Genomic DNA, 19,802 nt, shown 5'->3' on the forward strand with positions numbered 1-19,802 from the left:
ACATACTCAATAATGCCATTTCTAGGGGTATATTTCAAGGCAGGAAATGACCGGGTGGACAGTGTACAAGGATGTTCATAGAATCAATATTTTTAATTGCAAAACATTAGAAAACATGTAAATAATCATTTTAACCCAGCGTAATCAATGTATTCTCATTTCAACATGCAATCGAAATAAAATTTGAACTTAGAATATTTGAAATTGAATATTGAATTTAAAATTTGAATATTTAAAATTTGAATACTGAATATAAAATTTGAATATCTGTGTATTAGACAATATTACTGTATTGATGTTAAAGTTGTTGGTAATCATTATGAACTGAATGTTTGTGTTCTCCCACAATGCATATGTTGAAGCCCTAACACCCAATGTAATGGTATTTGGAGCTGAGGCCTTTGGGAAGGAAACATATTTAGATGAGGTCACGAGGGGCAGGACCCTCGTGATGGGATTAGTGTCCCCATAAACAGAGGAAGAGATGTCAGAGCTCTCTCTCTGTCTCCACCACGTGAAGACATAGTGAGAAGACAGCCGACTGGGTGCGTTGGCTCTTGCCTGTAATCCCAGCACTTTGGGAGGCCAAGGCAGGTGGATCACTTGGGTCGTGAGTTTGAGACCAGCCTAGCCAACATGGTGAAACCCCATCTGTACTAAAAAAACAAAAATTAGCCGGGTATGGTGGTGCACATCTGTAATCCCAGCTACTCAGGATTCTGAGGCAGGAGAATCGCTTGAACCCAGGAGGTGGAAGCTGTAGTGAGCCAAAATTGCACCACTGCACTCCAGCCTGGGTGACAGAGCAAGACTCCATCTCAAAAAAAAAAAAAAAAAAAAATGCTCGCTTCAGCATATATTGAAATTGGAAGGATACAGAGAAGATTAGCACGACCCTTGCGCAAGGATGACACACAAATTTCTGAAGCATTCCATATTTTTAAAGTGTTCTACTATAAAGACACATGCACATGTATGTTTATTGTGGCACTGTTCACAATAGCAAAGACTTGGAACCAATCCAAATGCCCATCAATGATAGACTGAATAAAGAAAATGTGGCACATATACACCGTGGAATACTATGCAGCCATAAAAAAGAATGAGTTCATGTCCTTTGCAGGAACATGGATGAAGCTGGAAACCATCTATTCTCAGCAAACTAACACAAGAACAGAAAACCAAACACCTCATGTTCTCACTCATAAGTGGGAGTTGAACAATGAGAACACATGGACACAGGGAGGGGAACATCACACACTGGGATGTGTCAGGAGGTGGGGAGCTAGGGAAGGGGTAGCATTAGGAGAAATACCTAATGTAGATGACAAGTTGATGGGTGCAGCAAACCGCCATGGCATGTGTATACCTATGTAACAAACCTGCATGTTCTGCACATGTACTCCAGAACTTAAAGTATAATAATGAAGGAGAAGGAGAAGAAGAAGGAGGAAGAGGGAAGAGGAGGAGCAGGAGGAGGACAGCCATTTGCAATCTGTAAGCCAGGAAGGGGGCCCTCACCAGGATCTGAGTCAGCTGACACCTTGATCTTACACCTTCGACCTCTGAAATTTTGAGAAAGAAGTGTGTGCTGTTGAGGTCATCCAGTCTATGGCATTTTGGTATAGCAGTCCAAGCCTACTAATATGGTCATAATAGTACTTTGTTCTATAGGAGAATGCTGTTATTCTCAAGAGACACATGCTGAAGTACTTAGGGTAGACTCATGATATCTGCAACTTGCTTTCAAATGCTTGGACCAATTATACATAGATGATAGGTAGATAAATAGAAATAGAGATGGAGATAGAGCAAGCAAAGAAGCAGCTATCAATAACTGGTGAATCTAAGAAAAGGATATTTGGGTGTTTACTATTTTTCCAACTTTTTTTAGGTATGAAATTTTTATTTTATTTTATTTATTTTATTTTATTTTATTTTATTTATTTTTTGAGACGGGGTCTCACTCTGTTGCCCAGGCTCGAGTGCACAAACTCGGCTCACTGCAACCTCCATCTCCTGGGTTCAAACGATTCTCCTGCCTCAGCCTCCTGAGTAGCTGGGACTACAGGCACGCGCCACCACGCCCAGCTAATTTTTGTGTTTTTAGTAGAGATGGGGTTTCACCATGTTGGCCAGGATGGTCTCGATCTCTTGACCTCATGATCCGCCTGCTTCAGCCTCCCAAAGTGCTGGAATTATAGGCATGAGCCACCATACCCAGCCGACATTTTCTAAATAAGAAGTTGGAAAGCGTAAATAGAGTAAAATGATCTGAGAGAAAAAGAATCCAAATAATGACATTTCATATTATTTTATAGTTTACAGTGTATTTTCACATATATTAATGTGATCCTTACAAATATCCATGGAGGTTGATACATCGTGTGTTTTATCCTTATTTTGTAGTCTTCAAAAACATTTACTTAGTGCCTAACCATGTGCCAGGCATGGTACATACATCATCTCTTTTAATTTCTACAAGAACTCCAGAAGGCAGATATCAGCTCTCCCATCCACAGAGGCTCTGGTGGGGTCCCGAAGCTAGCAGCCTGCAGAGCTGGCATCTGAATGCAGCTTTGTCCGACTCTGAGGCCTGAGCTCATCCCTCTGTTGGCATCCTGTTTGTGATTCCTGTTTTACAGTTGTAGGAATGGAAACTCGGAGAAGTTAACTAACCTGTGCAGTGTCACACAGCTACTCAGGGGCAAAGCCAAAGTTCAAGCCAGAACTTCAGTCTCCTATTCCAGAGCTCAGACCTCCTTCCAAAGCGCCTGTAATGAGCACTCTGGAAATAGGTTCAGGCTCTAACCTGGTGGCTCATGTGATAAGAAGTCTCAGCACACAAGGGCCCTCAGCACAGGAAATTACTCAAGTTATTGGAGTGGAGCCAAGGAAAGGCCCCGAAGCTCAGAACAGGCCTCACTCGGGAGACACTTTGTGAAAATAAAAGCAAGACTGCATTGACTCATTCATTTGATGCTCTGATTAAGAAGCATGAGTTGCCACTCCGTGTGATGGGGAGCTGTAAACTCCAGCCCTGGAGGCATAATCTGGCACAGATTCCCTTGGATGGGCAAACAGTATTCAGGCAGGACTACCATTTCTGGGAGGGGGAGACCAGGGCAAGCAGGTCAGGACTTGAGGCTCATAACCATGCTGCACTGATTTGTTTAAAAGTAAATATTATTTGGTTTTCATTTAATTTTAAACAAAATTTAAATTTTTAAATGAAAATTAAAATGTTCACTTAATTTGAGTTATTAAATTAAAATTACTTTACTTTACTTTCACGCTTTACTGAAAGTCTTAGCCTGGAGAACAATGAAGTCCTTTGTGAAAATACTTAAATAAGAAGAGAACAGCAATCATAACAGGAATCTAAAGGGACTGTGCGTCTTGCTTTGGCACAGCTCAGTGCAGTGGAGACTTCTAAAGTGGGCTCTATGGACAGAGTCCTTCAGGGACCACCACCTGCCCCCATGCCCAACATTGAGGAGGAAACTCCAGCAGGGATCCACCAGGTGGCTCTAAAGCTAAGAAGGTGACCTCCTGGGTGTCCATCTTGAAACACAGAGCACCGTTCGAACTGCCAGAGGGAGTGGACCAGCTGGCGCAGAGATCACAGAGCCCTGCGGTGATCAGCTGCCATCTGGATCTGCCCGGGTGCAAGCAAACTGCACAGCCCTGGAAGCTTCCTCAGGGCTCCAAGAGAGCATCTGCATGTTGGGAAGCCCGGGGTGTGCTGCAAGACCTTTGCTCTGACCATGGCAAAGCCTATGCATGCTAGGAGTCACATTGAACTCTTTTCTATTAATAATAACTTATCTGAGATTCTGCAGCGACTGTCGCTCTAGAATCTGCATTCAGGAATGATCAGCATCAGTGCTGAGTACCCAGGAGTGGGATATAGATTTAGGCAGAGATGTGGGAAGCAGCTATCAGTGAAGGATGATGTTGTGATTGGTGGCTGGAACCCACAAGTAGACACCAAACTGCTAACAGGGTGGTCGTGGAGGTAGATGTCTAGGCAAGCAGCGAAGATCAGTCATTCAGAGTCCATGCGGGTCTGACTTGAGACAGTGAATTCTGTAGAACTCCATACTCGTTCTGAAGTGGTTTTGTTAGGTAGTCAGCTCTACCAGAGGCCTTTGTCCAGATGATCTGAAAGGCACCTGATGCAAGGGCTGCAAACCTCAACAGCAGAAGACTTATGCTGAAACCCCTTCCAAATGCATTCTCTAGACCGGCCAACTAATGTGTCTTCTTTGCTGTCCAGCTAGAATCTCCATCAGATTGTCTTTTTTAAAAAAATCCAAGTCTTTGCCGTGCCAAGCACCAGGAAAAGCATGATTTGCACATTTGAGAGCTAACGAAAAGAGTCCATCCAAGTGTCCTAGTGAACCTGCAGCCCGGCTGGGCTCACTTTTCCCTGTGTGCCCCACATGCCCACTGAGCCCCTAAGTGTTGCCCAGACCACTTCCCCAGACCCCAGGCCTGAAAGAACCTTGTGTGGCTTAATCTCAGAGCAGAGTCCTCTGAGCTGGAGATGCTTGATTGAGAGACGGCTGGAGGGGCCTCCCCCATTCGACCCAAAGATGTAATGCTGGTACCACATCTTGTGACTTGCGGTATCAAAGATTGCTGCTGGTGAAAAGGAAACGATAGGGCTTCCGCCCCTCAGAGGAGGTCAGTGGTCACTGTAATCAGAGGAGTGCTCTGTTCCATTTCAGTGACTCAACGGTCACATTATCCTTTAAAAATAAAAATAAAAAATTCACATGCTAGGCCTAATAATATTGCCTCTCTTCTCTTTCCCATTTTTCCTCTCTTCCCTCCCCCAGGCTCTCCCTTACCCTGTTTTCTCTCTATTTTTGTTGATGTACAATTGACATGCCATTAACCATTATAAAGTGCACAATTCAGCGGTATTTAGTGCATTCACAGTATCATGCAATCGCCACCTCTTTCTAGTTTCAAAACCTTTTCATCTCCCAGAATAACATCTGGTACCCATTAAGCAGTCACTCCCATTTCCCCCTCCCCCAGTCCCTGACAACCACAAATCTGCTTTCTACCTCTGTAGATTTGTGTATTCTGGATATTTCATATAAAAGAAATGGTGCAACATGTGTTCTTTTTGTGTCCGGTTTCTTTCTCTTAGCACATTTTCCAGGTTCATCCAAGTTGTAGCATGTATAATACTTCATTTCTTTGTGTGGCTACATGATATTCCGTGGTGTGGGTAAACCACAACTTGCTTATCCATTCCTCTGTCGATGGTCGTTTCTTCCTTTTGACCGTTGTGAATAATGCTGCTATAAACACGAGTGCACAAGTTTCTGTGTAGATATGTGCTTTCATTTCTCTTGAGTGATAGAACTAGGAGTGGAAATGCTGGGCCATATGTCTGGATGTTTCACATTTTGAGGAATTGCCAGACTGCTTTCCCTAGTAGCTGCACCACGTTACATTTCCACCAGCAATGTATTAGCGTCTCTCTCTCTCTCTTTATCTCTCTCTTTTCTCTAACAAAACTAAATCAACAAAACAGTGTGTTCATCCTAGACTGCTGAGTGTGCCAAGGCATTTAAATGACCAGTTGTTTCACAGCAGTGATTCACAGAGCGGCCGTGTTAAAAGGTAAGCCTAAGCCAAACAGGCCCCCAGTTGGTCTGCAGACTTACCCTGGAGGCCAGGAACAAGACTGTCCCTCCCTGCTGTAGAGAGAAAAGACTGCACTGAAGGTGTTCTGCTCCTGGGCTGGTTCCCCTAGTCTGCTGCTGTTCTCCACACATGCTCTCAACCGCAGTGGGCAGGTCAGCTTGGCTGGACACCCGCTGAGTAAAGAGGCTCCAACCCTCCAGATGATGGGAAAGTATATGGCAAAAGATGTCAGAGGTAGTTCGAGGAGCTTATTATAATGCAGAGAATTCCAAATCCACAAGCGAAGAGATGGCATTTTGTGGCTGGAAAGGACCTAGAGAGCTCAAGACTCAAAAATCAAGCATAGGGTTAAAGGTGAGGAAATGGAGGCCCCCCCCAGGTCCAGTGACTTGAACCTGACTCATCAGCAGCAGAGGAGACCGGGTGAGAAATCAGGACAGCCCTGTTCCAGGCTTGTCCAATAAGACTCACGCCAGGAGCTTGTTCAAATGCAGATCCCTCAGGCCCTACCCAGACCAAGGGAACCTGAATCCCTGGGGAGGGGATCTGTGCTTTTAAAGTGTCTGTGATGAGTTTAGGAAACATGCTGAACTAAAGATAAGGCCTATTTAACAGCAACAAAGGTGCCTAATTCTTAATTTGAGTGCTGATATACCCTTCATGTGAGTGAAAATTTGAAGTCAGCATTCGGGAATAATCGTGTTTGTTTGGTATGTGGTTTCTGTTAGAATCTGCCTGAGGCTCTGATGATCCGGACAATCACAGTGTATGGTACACACACACACACGCACACGCACACTCGTGGGGCAGGAGTGGGTGTTAGTGGATGGAGAGTTGCCCCACCTCTTTTAACCTAGATTGCAATAACTAACCTCGCTGTTCTCTACCTTGCTTTTAAAAAGACATTTTTGTGCCTTATCTAATCTGCTAACAGTTATCAAGAAAGGAGCCTTCACAGTGGATATTTTTAAATCCCTGTTTCACGGATGAATAAACTGATTCTATGAGGTTCAGTGACTTGCTCCAATTCACAAAATGAGTTACTTGCTCTTAAGAGTTGTATTGTATGCCCCCAGAGGTAAATTGAGGTTCCCCAGTACCTCAGAAAGTGCCCTTATCAAGAGATAGGGTCTTTGCAGAGGTAATGAAGTTAAAACGTGGTCATTAGGGTGGCCTCCCTCCAATATGTTTGGTGTCCTTATGAAAAGAGGAAATTTGGACACAGACACGTGCACAGGGAGAATTCCACGTGAAGATGAAGGCAGAAATCAGAGTGATGCCCTCCAGGTCATCAAGGAATGCCAAGGATGACCAGCAAACCACCAGAGGCCAGGAGAAGAGTGAAGAACAAATCCTTCACTCCCTCAGAAGGAGCCCACCCCGCCCACACCTGGATCTGGGACTTCTGGCCTCCAGAACTGTGAGACTTGGTTCTGTAAGTTAAGCCATCCAGTCGGTGGTTCTCTGTTAAGGTAGCTCTAACAAACTCATAGACTGGCCAAACTGAGAGTCACACCCAGATCTGTTCCACATCCATCGGAGACCAGTGCACTTTCCACAGCACCCCAACCATCTCAGGGAGCATCAAGGGTAGCAGGTGATGGACACATGTGCAAATGCCCACCCCAGTAGTTCCATGATGGGTCTGTGCAGAATAAACAGAGTAGGCAGGGTAAGGGGGCTAGAGGATTTTAGAGGCGGGTTCCAGCAGATGCTGTCTGGATGTGCCCTTGTGCTCAAGCCACTTCCGGGGTTATGGTTTAGGATGTGGCACACAAGGAGGACCCTAGATCTGACTCCACACACTGCAGGAGCAGTCCCATGGACGGTGGGAAGAGTGGCCTCATGGAGGCAAACTTGCAGAGTCCTGGCTGCATTCTCTCTTGGACAGATCACATGGTCTCCTGGGGCCTCGGTTATTTCAACTATGAAATTGAGATAATAATACCTACCTAGTGCAGGGTAATGCACCCGATGCCCATTTAAGGTACATGTATTAGTTTTATATCTGGGTGGAGGTGGCTGGCTGTTAGCCTTTCCAAATTAGGTCCAGCCTGTGGAGCTTTGGAAATATGAGGATTTCAGGGCCCCTTTTGCAGAGACTCAGATTCTGCAGGTCTGAGTTGCTACCATAGGAAATACATTGAAAAATGCTCCCCACCTGATTCTATTGGGCTGCTGGGTTTAGCAACCACTAGGTTAATGCACACTGCTGTGGAAAACAAGAATGGCCAAGGGCTTGGGTTCAAATACGAGACAAGGCAGTTTGGAGATGCTGTCACTGAACTCATATAGTACTGAGCTGAAAGTGACATCAGAGCACAGATGTCAGGTATGTGTTGATGTACAAGGCTAGTTCCTCATAATGAAATAAACACTCTCAGTAAGAGTGAAATGACCCTTGTGTACATACATGCACGTATCTGCACACACACACACAAATTCACATACGCACATTCTCCCATGCACACAAATACACATACATGAACACACATACGAAAGCACACACACACACACACATATACACACAAAGGTGTCCATTTAAAGGGTTGTGCTACCAAGGAGTCTTAAGAATTGGCATGAGCAGGTCTAGGAAAATCACAAGAGATAACCCAGGAGACAAGGACAGTGCTGGAGGTGGCTGCAGTTCTGTCTCGGGGGGACTGTAACTGAGGTGGTACAGGCACAGCAATAGTCAAAATAAACCTCACTGTGCAGGAGCCCAGGAAAATTCAGAGCATGGGGCACGGGGGATGCTGACGGCAGGAGAGGCATGAAAGCAGAACCCCGCAACAGAAGATGCTTAGGAAGACTTGTCACCACTAAATGACATGGCAGGCCCGGTGGCTATCTGGGAAGGGTCATGGGGATAGAGAAGAGGACGGGACGAAGAGCCGTGAGCAGACCTGTCTGAATGGAAGCCAGGGCTGGACTGAAAGTGGGTGGACAGGGTGTCTGGGTGTTGGGATATGTGATGGAGGTAGTTGATCTGGGAGTCTGAAGCTGAGCTGGTTGTGCAGGGATGTGTGAAGGATGACCAGAAGAATCATTTGGATATTTTAACTGGAGAGGGAGGTGGTTTAATATCTATAACAAACATTCTTAATTTCAGTATGTTTATTTTTTGCATCCGTTTACTTGCTGACTCAATAACTAGCATTCTACCACATTTGCCAGGTAATATGTAGGAACTATAGGGAAGCAGATGTTTAGCTCAGTGTACTTTTAACAAAAGCCCAAAATAACTCTCTGTATGTGTAATCAGCTGACTAATCTCTTGGGGCTGAGGCCCACCTCTGTTAAGAGTCTGGAGATCAGAGCTGAGTTGGGCTTTGAATTTATTCTAAGTGGTGACAAGTGGGAAAAACCAAGACTACAGCCTGCAACCACTGAGGTGTTTGACCTTTTAGGGTCAAATTAGAGAAGCCAGGTTCAGACTTCAAATCTCAAGGGTCAAGGCAGGTTAAGTCAAATGAGGCTAGAAGCAGGTGGAAAAGCCCAGGGTTGGAAGTCAGCACCTGGAGCAGAGCAGGAAGTGAGGGCAGGGTGGGGTCTAGAAGTAGGTAATGACTGAACGTTTGTACAAACATCCTGTGTGTGGCTGATGGGTGAAGGTAGCTTTAAATGTGCTGGCAGCACCAGCTACATAATTTGTGGGGCGCAGTGCAAAATGAATATGCAGGGCCGCCTTGCTCAAGAATTATTAAGAATTTCAAGACAGCAACAGCAGATCATTAAACCAAGTGTGGGAGCCTTCTCAGTGCAGGTCCTGTGCAACTGTACAGGTCGCTTGCCCAGGAGGCCAGCCCTCTGCGCTGGCCAGTGGGGAAGGAAGGCAGTGAGCTCCTGCTGTATGTATTGAAGCAGAAGCTGCTGGCCATTGGGCAAAACAGCCCTGGAAATGCCCACTACGGCCAATCCAATGCTAAGATTCTTTCATTTTACCAGCTGAAAACACCCTGGGATTTTGTAGATGGCATTACATGGTCCAGACCAAGCCAACCGAAAAGACAGAGCAAAGGACCCTCCAGGCTCATGTCTAACAACCCAGTTACGGAGACTGCCCTTGACCTCTGCATCAAATTCTGCAGCCAGCCCTAGTCACAGACTGTTGTTCTGCTGCAATTTAAACAGGACAGCAAGTACAGTAGCAACGAATAGCACGAATAGCACAAACAGGGCAGGTGGGGAACAGGGGTACAGCTCACAGCATTCATTACTTTTCTAAGGTTTCCAATACATTCTTGGCACCAAAGCTCACAGGCCACTTGTCTTTCTGGAAGGGTCTATTTTTTTTCTGTGACATACAACAATGTGGACAGGAGAAAACTCGAAGAGTGACAACCCGGGAATTGGATTCAGGCTTTGATGTTGCAACACTTCTGCCTGGGAACAGATCGGGGGGAGATATATTACTCAATTACACTCAAGAATCTAAACAATTTGCTATCCCTTTTCTTTCTGGAGAGATAAAAAAAAAAAATGATCCAAAATGTTGAGGTTAGCAGCCCACAGGTATCAGTCTTTCAGCTACCTGCATATATATATATATATACACATATATGTGTATGCCTCTGTATGTGTGTATCAATATATACATATATAGACATATATGTATATGTATAAAACACTGGTGAGAGTTGCCGTGGCTATGAAGACAACTTCAGTCAGTAAATATTTGTTTTGGAGAAAAGTAGTGCATTAAAGACATGCTGTAATGATTTCTGAGAAGAATATAACTTAAATGAGGAAATTGATCCCCATATGTCTGCCCCATGACCAAAGGTCTAAGTCACCTAAATCAGTTCACTCCTCTCGCCTAGATTTGCCAAGTCATCAAATGCATAAAGCATATCTCTCCCTCATGCACACAGGGAGAGGAATTGGGACGCTAGGTGGGAGACCACCAATCAAGCATGCTAAGAGTGTGACCTTTTAGCACCTCCCTGACGAGTTTAAATCGGTAGTTGAAAGCTTCTATTGGTGAAAACCCACCTAAAAGGAGGTTTTTCCATCAAGCTGTCTTGAAACCCTGCATTAATGGAGCTACAACCCAAAATTTTATTTACAATCTAGTGGGATTTTGACTTCAAAGTCAGGATCAGGGTGTCTTTCAAGTTTTCTGGGCTGGGCGAGGTAGCTCATGCCTGTAATCCCAGCAGCATTTTGGGAGGTGGAGGAGGGTGGATCACCTGAGGTTAGGAGTTTGAGACCAGCCTGGCCAACATGGTGAAACCCTGTCTCTACTAAAAATACAAAAAATTTAGCCAGGCATGGTGGTGCATGCCCGTAATCCCAGCTACTCGAGAGACTGAGGCACGAGAACCACTTGAACTCGGGAGGCAGAGGCTGCAGTGAGCCTAGAACATGCCACTATACTCCAGCCTGGGCAATAGAGTAAGACCTTGTCTCCAAAAAAAAAAAAAGAGTCTGTTTCTGCATGAGTCTGTCTGACAGTGAGTGCCCAGGTTAGATAAATCAGATACTGAGACAAGAGACAACTGTGGAGTATGAAAGGGCTCTGTCAGGTTTTTGCCTTGTATTAAACAAAGGGTTATTTTATATACTGAAATATTAATGATTTTTGTAGATACAGCATCAGTAATATTTCAGGACATTTAATATTTTGTTTTTAAAAAATATTTTTTATTTCAACAGTTTTGGGGTACAAGTGGTTTTGGATTACCTGGATGAATTGTATAGTGGTGAAGTCTGAGATTTTAGTGCACCTGTCTCCTGAGTAGTGTACATTGTACCCAATATGTAATTTTTAATCTTGCACTTCCCTCCCATCCTCCCCTTTCTGACTCTCCAAAGTCCATTATACTGCTCTGTCTGCCTTTGCATACCCATAGCTTAGCTGTCACTTATGCATGAGAACATATGGTGTTTGGTTTTCTATTCCTGAGTTACTTCACTTAGAATAATGGCCTCCAGTTCCGTCCAAGTTCCTGAAAAAGACATTATTTTATTACTTTTTATGGCTGTATTATGGAGTAGTATTCCATGATGTATATATACCATATTTTCTTTATGCACACATTGGTCGATAGGCACTTGGGTTGGTTCCATATATTTGCAATTGTGAATTGTACTGCAATAAACATATATGTGCAGGTGTCTTTTTCATAAAATGACTTATTTTCCTTTAGGTAGATACCCAGTAGTGGGATTGCTGGATAGAATGGTAGATCTACTTTTAGTTCTTTAAAAATCTCAGGTTGGGCGCCATGGCTCATGCCTATAATCCTAGCATTTTGGGAGGCCGAGGTGGGAGAACCACCTCAGGTAGGGAGTTGGAGACCAGCCTGACCAATATGGAGAAACCTCAGTGTCTACTAAAAATACAAAATTAGCTGGGAATGGTGGTGTGCACCTGTAATCCCAGCTACTCAGCAGGCTGAGGCAGGAGAATCGCTTGAGCCTGTGAGGCGGAGGTTGTGGTGAGCCCAGATTGTGCCATTGCACTCCAGCCTGGGCAACAAGAGCGAAACTCCGTCTCCAAAAAAAAAAAAAAAGAAAGAAAGAAAGAAAGAAAGAAAAGAAAAGAAAAAGAAAAAAGGAAGAAGAAAAAAAAGAAATCTTCATACTGCTTTCCATATAGGCAATACTAATTTACATTCCTACCAGCAGTGTAGAAGTGTTCCCTTTTCACCACATCCACGCCAACATCTATTGTTTTTTGACTTTTTAATAATGACCATTCTTGCAGGAGTGAGGTGGTGTGTCATTTTGGTTTTAATTTGCATTTCCCTGATGATTAGTAGAGTATTTTTTCATATGTTTGTTGGGCATTTGCATATCTTCTTTTGAGAAATGTCCATTCATATAATTTGTCCACTTTTTGATGGGATTATTTGTTTTTTTCTTGCTGATTTCCTTGAGTTCCTTGCAGATTCTGGATATTAGTTTTTTGTTGGATGCATAGTTTGCAAATATTTTCTTCCATTCTGTGGGCTGTCTGTTTACCCTGATTATTATTTATTTTGCTGTACAGAAGCTTTTTAGTTTAATTAGGTGCCATTTATTTATTTTTGTTTTTGTTGTGTTTGCTTTTGGAGTCTTACTCATAAACTCTTTGCCTAAGTCAATTCTCAGAAGAATTTTTCCTAGGTAATCTTCTAGAATGTTTATGGTTTCAGGTCTTAGAATTAAGTTTTTGATTCATCTTGAGTTGATTTTTGTATAAGGTGAGAGGAATCCAGTTTTATTCTTCTATAGATGGCTATCCAGTTTTCCCAGCACCGTTTATTAAATAGGATGTCCTTTCCCCAGTTTGTGTTTTTGTTTGCTTTGTCAAAGATCAGTTGGCTGTAAGTATTTGGCTTTATTTCTGGGTTCTCTATGGTCTATGTGTTGACTTTTATATCAGTACTATGCTGTTTTTGTAACTATGGCCTTGCAGTATAATTTAAAGTCCAGTAATCTTATGTCTCCAGATTTGTTCTTTTTGCTTAGGGTTGCTTTGGCTATTCAGGCTCTTTTTTGGTTCTATATGAATTTTAGGATTGTTTTTTCTAATTCTATGAGAAATAATGTTGGTATTTTGACAGGAATTACATTGAATCTATAGATTGCTTTGGGTAATATGGTCATTGGTATGACATTGATTATTCCAGTCCATGAGCATGGGATGTGTTTCCATTTGTTCATGTCACCTATGATTTCTTTCAGCAGTGTTGTGTTGTTCTCCTTGTAGAGATCTTTCACCTCCTTGATTGAGTATATTCCTAGGGGTTTTTTTTTCTTTTTTGCAGCTGTTGCAAATGGAATTAAGTTCTTGATTTGATTCTCAGCTTGGTGATTTTTGTGTATAGCAGTGCTACTGATTTGTGTACATTGATTTTTGTGACCTGAGACTTTACTGAATTGGTTTATCAAATCTAGGAGTCTTTTGGAGGAGTCTTTAAGGTTCTCTAGGTATATGAAGGTATCATAAGTGAACAGTGATAGTTTGACTTCCTCTTTTCCAATTTGGATGTCCTTTATTTCCTCCTCTTGCCAGGTTGCTCTGGCTAAGGCTTCCAGTGCCACATTGAATAGAAGTGGTGAAAGTGGGCATCCTTATGTTGTTCCTGTTCTCAAGGAAAATGCTTTCAACTTTTCCCCATTCAGTATGATGTTGGCTGTGGGTTTGTCATATGTGGTTTTTATTATTTTGAGGTAAGTCCCTTCTGTGCCTAGTTTGATGAGGATTTTTTATCATAAAGGATGTTGATTTCATCAAATGCTTTTTCTGCATCTATTAAGATAATCATATGGTTTTTGTTTTCAATTCTGTTTGTGTGATGTATCACATTTGTTGACTTGCATATGTTAATCCATCCCTGCATCCATGGGATGAAACCCACTAGATGATAGTGGATTATCTTTTTGATGTGCTGTTGGATTTGGTTAGCTAGTATATTGTTGAAGATTTTTGCATCTACATTTATCAGTGATATTGGTCTGTAGTTTTCTGTTTTTTTTTTTTTTCTTATGTCTTTCCCTGGTTTTGGTATCAGAGTGATATTGGTTCATAAAATGAATTAAGAAGGATTCCTTAAAAAGAGAATAAAAAGCTCAAAGTTACTAAAGTCCATTATCACGTGAGTCAGTACCATAGTTCACAGATACACAAATATCACAGTCAAAATCATGTCTACTCAAGGAGAAGTTGTCACTGGGAATACAACATGGTTAGCCTATAAAGCTAGTCTTCATTTGATATCAAATGAGAATAAAAAATAAACAATGAACGCATTTTTAAAAGAAATCCTCTACACTGAAAGAAGGGATCTGAAGGGGTTAGCAAATGGTGGCCCATTGGCCAAATTTAGCTCCACACCTGTTTTAGTGTGGCCTATAAGCTGAGAATGGTTTTTATGTTTTCAATTGTTTGAAAAAAAATCAAGGGAAGCATACTATATCATGACACACAAAACTGAAATGAAATTGAAACTTCAGTGCCACTACATACACTTTTGCTGGAATACAACCATGCCTGTTCATTTAGGAATCGTCTACAGCTGCTTTAGAGCTAGAATGCCAGAGATGAGTAATAGCAGCAGAGACCATATGGCCTGCAAAGCCAAAGATATTTAATATGTGGCCCTGTAAGGAGAATTTTGCTGACCTCTGCTCTGGAAGATGGATAGTACTTATAGATGAAGTTGGACTATCCCAGGAACTTGGGGTCCAGGCTAGGACTTCTTGATAAAGCCACCCTACAGAGAGAGGTTCATCAAAGAGAGAGAATATAGTCCTACACCCCAGACGAGCCTGCTCCACTGCACTGCAAGGCCAGGAGGCAAACTGCCAGGAGAAGCCAGAGAGAATGAGAGGCTGAGAGCACCTGGGACCATAGCTCCTGTGAGTGACACCACCTTTCATGTGCTCTAACCCTCACCCACATTATCCGCTTCTGTAGATACTTCTGATAAGTCAATGTTCCAGGTATATCCAAGTCACAAGAGTGGAAGGATGGAAGCATTACTGAGTTAGTATGTGCTGGATATTTAAATATTAATCTTCCTCATGACTTTCCTATCAGGTAGGCATTATCATCTTCATCTTTCAAGTAATATTAGCTTGCCTTTTTTTTGAGACAGAGTCTCGCTCTGTCACCCAGGCTGGAGTGCAATGGCGTGATCTAGGCTCACTGCAACCTCCACCTCCCAGGTTCAAGCCATTCTCTGCCTCAGCCTCCCAAGTAGCTTACGCTACAGGTGCATGCCACCACGCCCAGCTAATTTTTGTATTTTTAGTAGAGATGGGGTTTCACCATGTTGGCCAGGATGGTCTCAATCTCTTGACCTCGTGATCCGCCTGCCTTGGCCTCCCCAAGAGCTGAGATTACAGGCATGAGCCACCACACCCTGCCACCAGCTTGTTTTTTTGTTTTTTGTTTTTTTTTTTTCTGAGTGATTACCATAGTCCCTGGCATTATTCTGTGAGCTTTACTTAAATGGAGTCATTCAGTCCTCATAACAATTCTACAGAGGTCATTAGGGCTAGATGGGCTAAGTAATTTGCCCAAGGTTGCTAAAAATATATATATATTATATATCTATATATTTATTTATATATGGGTAAACCAATTTCCTTCAAGGCCTGCTATCTGTCATGTGATGTTATTATACCAGAGTCAGGTTGGAATTTGATATCTTATTGTTACAAAGAGTCTATTTTATCAGTCTTAAGAGCGTTAATGGCATGTTAATACTGGTCAGCTGTGCCTAAACTCCAAAGGGAGGAGGGTAAATGGGGCACGTCCAACCCTCCCTTCCCACCATGGCCTGAGCTAGTTTTGCAGGTTTGCTTGGATCCCCTTGACCAAGAGGAGGGTCCATTTAGTCATTTGTTGGGGGTAGGGGGGAGGTGGTGTTTGAATTTTTTTTTTTTTTTTTTTTTTAGTTTATAAGATGAATAGTCACTCAGTTACTATTTTTTGCAAGACAACGACTAAAAAGACAAACTTCCTCTGATAAATGCAGTTTATTCAGAGAGAGAGAAACACACACACACACAGAGAATGAACTTCTTTGGCTCCAAACTGGATAAAATATTTGGGGGAATTTTTAAGATTAATTATCTATGTGTCAATACATGTTTGTAGTAATGTTTGATTCAGGTGGCAAACACAAGTGCTCATTCTAAAGAAAGGCGTCAACGTCAAACTCAGTTTGAAAAGTTTGCCAGGGATGCAAGGCTCAGGACCTGGGGTTCATGCAACTTGTATCTGCCTAAAATGAATTGCGGCTTGTCAGCAGCTACTTGGAAGAACAAAATGATCTAGAAGACCAGATGCAAAAGAGAGCAGAACAAATCGTTCTTGTTTTGTTAAGCTTCAGAGTTTGACTCAGCAGGTGAAGAAAGACCAAACCCCAGGTGGCAAGAGAGAGATGGGTCCCTTCGCTCTTCTCCCCAGACAACTGAACTTTCTCACTCTCTCTAACTCCCACCTGCAGCCTGCAGGGGAGACTAGAGATACCCCAACGACCTTGCTTTGAAGACTAGATGAAGAATGAGTCGTTAGAGGCATTTTGCAGGTGTGTGAGTGCTACACCAATGCAAATAGGAACACAGGGCTAAGATGGCAAAATGTGTGTAAATAGCATCTGGGAGGACCCTGCAGTTTACAATCCTAAAGGGGAAAAAAAAAGATATCAGAAGTCAATAAGGGGCCGGTGCGGTGGCTCACACCTGTAATCCCAGCACTTTGGGAGGTCAAGACGTGTAGATCACCTGAGGTTAGGAGTTTGACACCAACCTGGCCAACTCGGTGAAACTCTGTCTCTACTAAAAATACAAAAATTAGCCGGGCATGGTGGTGGGTGCCTGTAGTCCCAGCTACTAGGGAGGCAGAGGCAGGAGAATGACTTGAACCCGGGAGGTGGAGGTTGCAGTGAGCTGAGATCATGCCACTGCACTCCAGCCTGGCGGCAGAGTAAGACTCTGTCAAAAAAAAAAAAAAAAAAAAAAAAAAAACGAAAAAAAACAAATAAGGTGGCAGTGAAGAGTGCTTAAGATCTTGCGTTCATTTTAGCTGGCTGCACTGCAAAAAGATGTGAAAGCTTTTATTTTATTTTATGAATACTTATTGAACAGCTACTCTGGGCAGGTCCTACTACCAGTTTCTAGGAGAACAAGATGAATCAGGCATGGTCCCTAATTGCAAAGGGTTCACAATTTAGCATCCTGTATAGATCTCTGTGGGGACAGCCCCAGGGGTTACCCTTTTTTGCTTGTGCTTTTGAGGTAGGCATTCGAGGGCAGACACTCGCAGCTGTGCGCCCCGCTCTCCCCAGGGGCCCCGTCCTCCACTCGTTCCCCACCACACCGCGGGTGGGGCAGTTTTGGCTGCTCTGCAATCTCAACCACAAAGAGTTGCTCCACCCTTTGTCCTGGCAAAACTCCAAATTGTCCTGCAATTATTGCCACACTGCAATCCGGTGCCATCTGATAAGTACAGGTTTCAAAACTGTGCTCACAATTCCTGCCAAAGCCATCCTGCCAACATCAGGCACAGACACTGGCAAACCTACTCGGCCTGGGCTGAGTTGAGCTAAAGGCACCATGAAATCTGGAGATGGAAACTCAGCAACCACCTAGAATAAGATCATTTGCAACACACACACAATCACACACGCACATGAGTGAGCACACACCCTTTCTCCCTGGAATTTTAACTCAGTTCCTTATGTGATTCTATCTCAAATTTGTAGAAAAAAGAAGCTGTCCTGAGCACAGCACATTGAAAAATAAACACCAGCAATTCAATGGCTTTGCAGAGAAGCGATCCATAGAACAGCATTGGGTTTCCTCTTGTTCTTGCACGGAAACATGCTCAGGTGAGGTTTGTGCCAGAGCATTCTGTAACCCCTGATCCTGGGGGGCAGATCAGGAAGAGTCAGGTGTGGTGTGTTTCAAAAGTGAAAGCGGGCCAGGTGCGGTGGCTCATGCCTGTAGCCCCAGCACTTTGGGAGGCCGAGGTGGGCGGGTTACTTGAGGTCAGGAGTTCGAAACCAGCCTGGTCAACATGGTGAAACCCCCATCTCCACTAAAAATTCAAAAATTAGCCGGTGTGATAGCGGGGGCCTGTAATCCCAGCTATTTGGGAGGCTGAAGGAGGAGAATCGCTTGAACCCGGGAGATGGAGATTGCACTGAGCCGAGATTGCACCAGCCTGGGCAACAGAGCAACTGCACTCCAGCCTGGGCAACAGAGCAAGACTCCATCTCAAAAAACAGAAAAAAAAAAAAAATAGTGAAAACCACAGGTATCCTTTGACAAAGGTTGCCAATAGCCTGCCTGTAGTTTGCCTGGGCATGTTCTGAACAGGCAGAATGGTGTGCTGGGACTAAGTTGAGTTTGGCAGTCATTTCAGGAAAGCAAAAACGAGAAGAATGTTAATAACTAAGAATTTCCAAGAATGGGCTCTGGTTCCAGCCTTGCAATGGAGGCTTTACATGTGCTGGCCCACAGAATCCTCACAACCGCTCTGTGAAGGGCTATTATGATATTATTAGTCACATTTCACAGATGGGGAAACAGCTTTAGAGAATAAAGCAACTTGCCCAGAGGTCACATATGTAGTAGATAATGGAGCTGAACTGGGAAGCAGAGCTGTGTGATCCCGAGAAGGTGGCCACAGGCTAGTGGAGGCTGCCTCAAGCCTTCCCACTGCCTCTTGCCACCATGCTTGTCCCTGCTGCCCCCTGGCAGTGGCAGATTTGCAGGCCGTGCCACCCTGAGATAGCCTCACAGGGCAGAGGGAAAAGTTTGGAGGCTCACTGGCAGACCCAGTCCCAAATGCAGGGGGGAAGGAAAAGTAGATTCATTTCCTCATTCTTGGCAGCAAAATCTCCTTCCTTCCCCATTGTTTCTAGGACCTTTCTTTTTACTTTCACATAAATAATCCTACACTTCAATTCCTGGCCCCCTATCATCCATGCAGACAAAGCTCCTCTCTTGTTTTATCCATTATTTTTTCCCCTGTTCCCCTTCCAAACTTCCATTCTCACTTCCTTTAGGTTTACATGCTAACATGTTTATATACATGTCCTTAGACATGTGTTTACCTGAACGATGTATAGCAGCATTTTGCATGTTTTAAAGTTCCATAAGTAATATGATGCCATCAATTTTATTCTCTGCCCTTCTTTCAATTGACTATGTATTTTTTGTCTTTGCCAAAATAAGACTTTATTTTGAAAGTCATTTGAAGGACACTGAGAAAGACAGGAGACCTTAGGTTCAATGGAGGTAGATTCCAAATTTGGATTCTTGCCAGCCTCACTAATGGTCTCTGTTAGGCTGAAAAGGTGCTTTCTTTGGTCATTCCAATTTTTAGCTTCCTGGAGAAAAGATCTTTTCCCAGAAGCCATCTTCTTCTTTTGTGTGTGTGTGTGTGTGTGTGTGTGTGTGTGTGTGTGTGTGTGTGTGTGGAGTAGAGCTTTATTTCCAGGAAGCAGTATGTTAGTTGGAGATGGGCATATATATATATAAAATCAAGGCAGCTCTAATACATTCAACAAAGTGGGGTGGCTCAGCCAGAGGTGAAGTGAAAAGGTTCTCTATTATTTGTTTAATATTCTGCTACAACTGGAAATTCCCATGTGGAAACAGCACCCAGGAATATAGTTCTGTACAAA

At 43.4% G+C, this 19,802-nt stretch overlaps 1 pseudogene; it reads left to right on the forward strand.

The window, feature by feature from the left end:
• Window positions 1-842: 842 nt before the first annotated feature.
• On the forward strand, window positions 843-942 carry LOC115899353 (annotated as a pseudogene).
• Window positions 943-19,802: the final 18,860 nt, after the last annotated feature.

The sequence above is a fragment of the Rhinopithecus roxellana genome, chromosome 8 (assembly GCF_007565055.1).
Source record: "Rhinopithecus roxellana isolate Shanxi Qingling chromosome 8, ASM756505v1, whole genome shotgun sequence".
In the NCBI taxonomy this organism is placed as follows: domain Eukaryota; kingdom Metazoa; phylum Chordata; class Mammalia; order Primates; family Cercopithecidae; genus Rhinopithecus; species Rhinopithecus roxellana.